The sequence below is a fragment of the Bison bison genome, unplaced genomic scaffold (genome assembly GCF_000754665.1).
Source record: "Bison bison bison isolate TAMUID 2011002044 unplaced genomic scaffold, Bison_UMD1.0 scf7180017864466, whole genome shotgun sequence".
Classification (NCBI taxonomy): Eukaryota; Metazoa; Chordata; class Mammalia; order Artiodactyla; family Bovidae; genus Bison; species Bison bison.
This window is the reverse complement of record NW_011495027.1, coordinates 2,846,335-2,853,803: the sequence shown is the minus strand read 5'-3', so window position 1 is coordinate 2,853,803 and position 7,469 is coordinate 2,846,335.

Genomic DNA, 7,469 nt, shown 5'->3' with positions numbered 1-7,469 from the left:
TCGGCAATGAAAGCACCATCAGAATAAGCCAGCAAGCGATTAGACTGAGTGAGATAAAGCAGTGTTTCAAACAGCTTGACTAGACACATACACTACATTTTTCTCTTTTCTGCCTCCCTTGGGTTTCTACATTCCAGCCCTCTCACCATTGTCTACCCACTCAGTCTCTTTCTTTCTCCTTTGACTAAAACATCTTCATGGTTTTCTTGAGTATTATGTCCCAGTAACTTTTCTTTCACAATAAGAGACTTATTGGTGTCTTATTTTAATAAATTGGTGTCTTATTTTAATAAATGTATTCTCTCTTCAGTGACCATTGCTTTGAAAAGCAAAAAGTGTAAGCCTAGCTGAATTTCTCAAATGTTCTGTGGTCTGTAGAGGGACATGTTATTATGAAATCATGGATCAGGTCAGCGCTAGGTAGTTCCACACCTAGCTGGCTGGAAGCCTCACTTTTTTATGTGTTGTGGGAGGGGCCCTCCTTTACTCCCTGATCTAGGCTCATTTTGCCTTTCTAGAAGCCAAAAAACTGTTACTGATGTCAAAAAATGGGATCTGCAATACTTATCTGATAGGGAAGTTGTAAAACTTAAATGATGTTTTTGAAGCATAGTTGAGGAAATTCAACCTTAGTCTTGTTTCCATGGCTATTGTGACTCATTTTGCTTCAGTGATGCAACAGGTAAAAAAAAAACAATGGTTGCTTATGATCAAGATAAGCTTGAGATTTTCATGTGACCCAAAGAAGTAAAGAATTGTCATCTATCCTTCCAAAACAAAAATCTTATTCAAAGCGCTCTCTGTAATGAGTGGATGTCAATGCTTTTTCAAATTGGAGAATCTGTTTTGATGCTTTGGAAATTTCCAGTCGCTTTCTGCAGTTTCCTTATTGACAAGGCTATCAGGCTTCCCAAGAGGGTCTTATCTGCAAGCTGCAGCAGTGGCTGATCGAGCTGCCAAACAGGTTCAGTGGGATTACACAGCTGCCTGGGAGCTGGAGGCCAGCCTGGGTGAGCTCCCAGCTTTCTCCTTTCAAGGCCTGCAGGCTTTGACCTGTAAATAGGTGCCTACACACAGGGTCTAATCTGTCACACAAATATGCCTTAGCCAAAGTGGTAATGCCCCTTATTACCTGGCTTAGCAACAATCCCAAGACATATATTTAGAGAGGTACTTGTATAAATTGCTATACTTGAAACTATGCCTGGTATTTCTATAAAACTCTCTTAAGAGATGATATAATGATTCAAATGTATTGATAGCATCCAATGAAAATGAGTCCCTTCCTATGACCCCAGCTCTCAAGAGCAGCACCGAAATAACAAACCAACACATGCACTCCTTGGACACCCTTTAAACTGAGCCTAAGTGTTCTGTTCTTGGAGATTGCATTTTATTCATTTGGGATGACATTTATCTCTACCCACCCTGATTTGTGATCTTAATGCTTCCACTAATACATATTTTAATTTTTTAATGTTTTCTTAATAGTTCAAGGAACTGTTTTCAATTTGTGAAAAAACACACTAAAATTGGAGTAATCTTTGATATTTACAGTTGGGAAGTAAATTCTTAGCTAAGATTTGCTCTTTTATTCCTAAAATGGAGACAAATTGAGTAACAAATTAAAAGTCTTGTGAAAATATAAGCCGTTATTATGAAGGCCCCTGGCAGGTTATTTGGGGGGAAAGTAATTAGAAGAGAGATTAGGACGTCCATTCAACAAATAATATAAATATTTTTAATATCTCCAGCTATTAGCACTTTCTAATAACAAAAACCCTTATCAGAATAGCCTTCTTCTTTTGAAGTGGGCAGAGTAACAACTAGGCCATTCTGTTCTGCCATATCAAGTCTTAGCTCATTATCATGAATGAAATAAAACTATTAAAACATTATCTTCTAATGTGCATTTCATTGATTATTAATGTTAATTCTCTATAAAGGAAACAGAAGTTATATTAAGAAGTTATTTTTAAAAATTTAGTATTTAATACAGATGGCAAGTCACCCTCCTCTTAAGAGATCTACTTTTTATAGAACTGGCTCCCTTGTGGTGGAAAATAGTTAACTATTCAATGTTAAACAATGCCTTATTTACCCTTTCTTTTTAAAAAAAAAAGACAGTCTTTTTGAAGAGATTATTTAGAGGTTTCTATTTAAGTCAGACCTTTACAATTATTTGCTCTCATCATTAGCTCTGCGATGGAGGGAAGGAGGCAAGTATTGTCAGGTTTTTAGATTTTTAAACACTGGCCACAATTTTAGTATTAAGTGAACAATTTTGAAACAATTTATTTTGTAGCAACCTGAACCAACTCATCCTCCTTATTCCCCTTTACCTTTCTGTCTTAACCTGTAATTGACCTAATCCATGCATTTTCTTGGGTCCTTTAACAAGCCACGTTCTCTGTGTTTTCCCCAGAGCAGTTTTGGAATGTTTACACAGAGAATTTGATTCGTTTATAGTTTGGCTCATTCTCTTGTTAACATAATGCTATGGAATGAAATCTTTGCTCCTCTTCAGCCTTGACAAGACTTGGCAGTAACTACTACTTATTTCGTTGTGATTTTCACCTAGGGAAAAAGCACTCACTTCTCTTTTCATATACAGACAATGCCCTGACTCAGACATTCGTCCTGATAGCCCTTTTCTCCCTCTTCCTTTTACCCAGCAGATAAGCACACATTCTTGCTGAAGCAGACCCCTGGCTGCTTTTCCCAAGCTAATGCTGTACTTTTCCACCCTTTGCCCACACTGTTCCCTGAGCAAAAAAAAAAGGTGGGGGGGGGGGTGGGGGCTGTCGATCTAGCAAGGATGTCCTCCCAACTCATTTCTAGCCAGCCAACATTTGGTGACTGCCTCCTTTGCCAAGTTTTTCAGAATCTTTTAATCAGAAGTCTTTGTTTGACTTCTAATTGGACATTTTTCCCAAGACTGTGCAACTGAAGGAGGAAACAGACAGAACAGGCTCCATCTTGAAAGCAGGGCTCCATCTTGGGCCAGACTGTGGACTTTGAGCTATATGCCCAGTATCTACGGAAACAACATAACAACTGGAAAACCAATTCACCCCCCACCCCCCCATGGAAGAGTCTCAGGGCTTGTACCTAGATTCTCCATCGCCTAAAAGAATACCCTAATTATCTGTGTAGCCGAATAGAATCATAAATTCTATTATGCTTATGACCACAGGCCTATTGATAATTGTCCACTGTTAACTACCTAGGCTTAAGGCATAGGAATCATGGGTTAACTTTGATCGTATCTTTCTTTTCCTTTGTTCAGACTAGTTTCAGAGAATTTGTGGGGGTGGGTTTGAGCACATACACTTAGGGTATATAAGGTTGTCACAAAAAACTGGTCGAGGTCCTTGGTTAAGAGGAGACTGCCTTGGGCCCGCAGGTGTATAAAGTGCACTCCACTATCTGCATTGTCCTTCTGAGTAAGTTTGTTTCCCAGAATGTGTGGCTACAACATAATGACCTGGACAGATTTCCTAAGGACAACAGTTAGAACCCAAGAAATCATTTGATAAACAAAGGGTTAAGCCTGTGGCTAGAACACAGAGAAAAACAGCCACGTGTTTGGGAAAGAAGTAGAGTATAGAGGAAAAGCTTAGGCTTTGGAATCAGATGTAATTTTTTTTTAAGGTGAATTCTAATAGTCACTTACCAGTTCTGTGACTTGGACAAATAACTCCCTCCCTGAGCTTTAGGCTTCTCGTCTGTGCAGTGTGAGTAGTAAGTTCTATTTCTCAGAGTCATGAGGGAAATGAATGAGATGCTTTATAATTAAGTGCTTCACCAGAGTAGGATCCCATAAATGGTAGTTCTCCTCCATTAAGTTCTGTCAGGACATTAGAAGAGAAGCAAGGGATTGATCTAGAATTCCTACCAGTGTATAGAAACTCAGGTGAGGTTCCAGTGTGTACAAAGGTGGTAACAAAGTAGATAGGCAAATAGAAGAGGGGTGAGAGGACTTGCAAGTTGCAGATTATGGAGGGAAGTGGGTCAGCAGCTATCCCAGGGGATGAAATACGCGATAGTATCAAGTGTAATAGTAGGGTCTGAGGAAGGTCAAAATCAGGACAGCCCTTAGGAACTAGTTAGAAATTCAAAGTACAGAGATTAGAAAAATTGAATATGCAGACCCTTGGGCTAGGTTTAGTGATTTCCTTTGATCAATGGAATGTGGGCAGGAATAACATGTCATCTCCAAGCCTAGGCAGTAACAGACATGCCAGGGGTAGCTACAGGGATGTTATGTCTTTTGTGAAATTTGGGAAGTTTTCAGTCATTACATCCCCAAATATTTTTTTCAGTTTCACGGTCTCCTCTCCTTCTGGGGCTCTGATGATGTGAATGTTAGATCTTTTTCTATTAACCCATGGGTCTCTGAGTTTGTTTTCCTAAAAATCTTTCTTCTCTGTTGTTCAGATGGCAAGTTTCCACTTGGTTCTTCTTTATACGTTCTACTTTTTTATTGAAACTTTCTATTTTTCTATTTACGAATATTTCCAATTGTTTGTTGAAGAAGTTACATAACAGCTGTTTTAAAGTCTTTGTCAGATAATACCAACATCTCTGTCATGTTGGTATTATCTATTAATTGTCTTTTCCTATGTAAGATAAGATTTTCTTGATTATATGTACCCTGAGTAATTTTGGCTTATAGCCTGGACATATTAAATTTTATATTCTGAAACTCTGGGTCTTGTTAAAATCTTATAGAGAATTTTTTTAAAAACAGTCAATCTGGCTAGGTTAAGGCTACAAGTTTCAACCCATTTTCTGTAGGTTCCGCTTCCAACATAAGGTCAGTTTTTAAAAACTTTGCAGCACTGCTTATTTCTGTCCCACATGTAGGTCACCTGGGAGTTAGGGACATGGGTGGTGATTTATCTGTTAATTCAGTTCTCAAAGTCTTTGATATGCTGATTAGGACCAGATCCACACAGGTGTAGCTCATGGTGAACCCAGGAGTTCATAAATAATCTGCCTCAGTCAGTTAAGGCTGCTACAAGAAAAATAACCAGACTAGGTGACTTAAACAATAAACATTCATTTTTCATAGTTTCTTTATTACAATTCCAGAGGGTGGGAAGTCCAAGATGAAGGTACCAATAGACTGAGTGACTGAACTGAACTGAACTGAGATTTAGCGTTAGATGAGGGCCCACTGCTGGTTCATAGGTGGCTATCTTATATGGTGGAAGGGAGGAGGGAGCTCTCTGAAGTCTGTTTTTTTTAAAGCACTAATCCTATTCTTGAAAGCTGTTGCCCTCATGGGTTAATTGCCTCGCAGAGGCCCCATTCCTAATACCATCATTTGGGGCAGTAGATTTCAACACATGAATTCTGGAGAATTGCAGATATCCACTCTATGGCACAGTCTCTCAGATTTGCTCAGTTCCTTGGTGCTCTACTTTTTTGGTCTGTGGGCCACCAAGCTGAAGCATTAGTTATATCTCTCTGCTGCTATGACTGTGCCTGATATCTAGGACAAGCAGCAGAAGTATGGAGAGAGAGAAAAAGGCAATAGGGATTTGTCCCACCTTCTTGGGGTCACAACTCCACCACTCAGAGAGAAAAGTTTCCCTTCCTTATAGCGTTGACTTCTTTAGCTGCCTTTGTGGCCTCCTCATCACCATCATGGGGACTGCTTGATTTCTGGAGTACAGGAGAAAAGAGAAAACCTCAGGGGTTTCCGCACTTTTTCTGAGCATTAGGCGTCGCCTTCCACCTCAATGAGAAAGACTAGAGGACTTCTCCTAGAACTCTCCCTTTTTGGGTCCCAGTGCCCACTTCTAGGTGTGAGGTTGCATTACATTCAGGTCAAGGGATTCTGGAATTTAAAAAAAAAGATAAACTCACCACCAATTCGGTGTCCTTTGAACTCTGGTCTTCCCCAATCCGCCTGCTACCATTTACTCGCCAGAGTTTTCAAACAGGTGCTGAATGCTTCCTGTCCTTGTTTTATAATTAAGAGATAAAGAGTGTACATTTTACCCAAAACCCTAGTTTGCTTTTTCGCTTCACAGATATTTTATTGTACTTGTCATGACTGTCTTCTAGGAGGATCCATCTGGACCTGTGGGTGTACATTCAGTTTTTGTTAATAAATTCTACCTGAGAAAGAATTCTCTTTTTTCTCCCTATGTGTAACATGTGGAGCAAATATAACTGTGATTCATATATTAAATACGCATTTATTTAATTCGCTCCTAGGGTAAACAGAGACATAAAACTTCTCATACCTCCAGGCAGTCTTAACTTATGCATTGAACTTTGGTTCAGAGCTTTGTTCTCTTTTTATTTGAACAATCTTTGGGTATGTAATTATGAGGTTGCTGACTGGTGTACATAGTTTAAAAAAAAAAAAGATTAGCGAGCTTCTGCATTTAAATAAAAACTTTTTTTCCAATGTAGTTTCACAGAGATCCTGGTAAAAATTATATTCTCTATTGGGGGACTTGAAATTCTTGTTGTGAAGTAAGTTTTTACCTTTTCTTTCCTCAGACATATTAGATCAAATATCAATACACTATACCATGTTGCTGTTTATAATAAAACATCACACTCCAAGATAATTCTTCTGTATTACCAGAATAGTATTTCAATAGTACTATTGATGTTGTTGAAATATTGAGAAACATGATTTCCCAACAGCAACTATCCTCCATGAGAAGTTAATTCCACTTTAGCAGTTGTGTGTGTGTGTGTATGGGCTTCCCCCGTGGCTCAGCAGTAAAGAACCCACCTGCAATGCAGGAGCCACAGGAGATGCAGGTTCGTTCCTTGGATCAGGAAGATCCCCTGGAGGAAGGCATGGCAACCCACTCCAGTATTCTTACCTAAAGAGTCCCATGGACAGAGGAGCTCGGCAGACTACAGCCCATGGAGTCGCAAAGAACCGGACAGAGTTCCAAAGAATAGCAAGAAGAGATAAGAAAGCCTTCCTCAGCGATCAATGCAAAGAAATAGAGGAAAACAACAGAATGGGAAAGACTAGAGATCTCTTCAAGAAAATTAGAGATACTGAGGGAACATTTCATGCAAAGATGGGCTCGATAAAGGACAGAAATGGTATGGACCTAACAGAAGCAGAAGATATTAAGAAGAGGTGTCAAGAATACACAGAAGAACTGTACAAAAAAGATCTTCATGACCCAGGTAAGAACAATGGTGTGATCACTCACCTAAAGCCAGACATCCTGGAATGTGAAGTCAAGTGGGCCTTAGAAAGCATCACTACAAACAAAGCTAGTGGAGGTAATGGAATTCCAGTTGAGCTCTTTCAAATCCTGAAAGATGATGCTGGGAAAGTGCTGCACTCAATATGCCAGCAAATTTGGACAACTCAGCAGTGGCCACAGGACTGGAAAAGGTCAGTTTTCATTCCAATCCCAAAGAAAGGCAATGCCAAAGAATGCTCAAACTATCACACAATTGCACTCATCTCACAT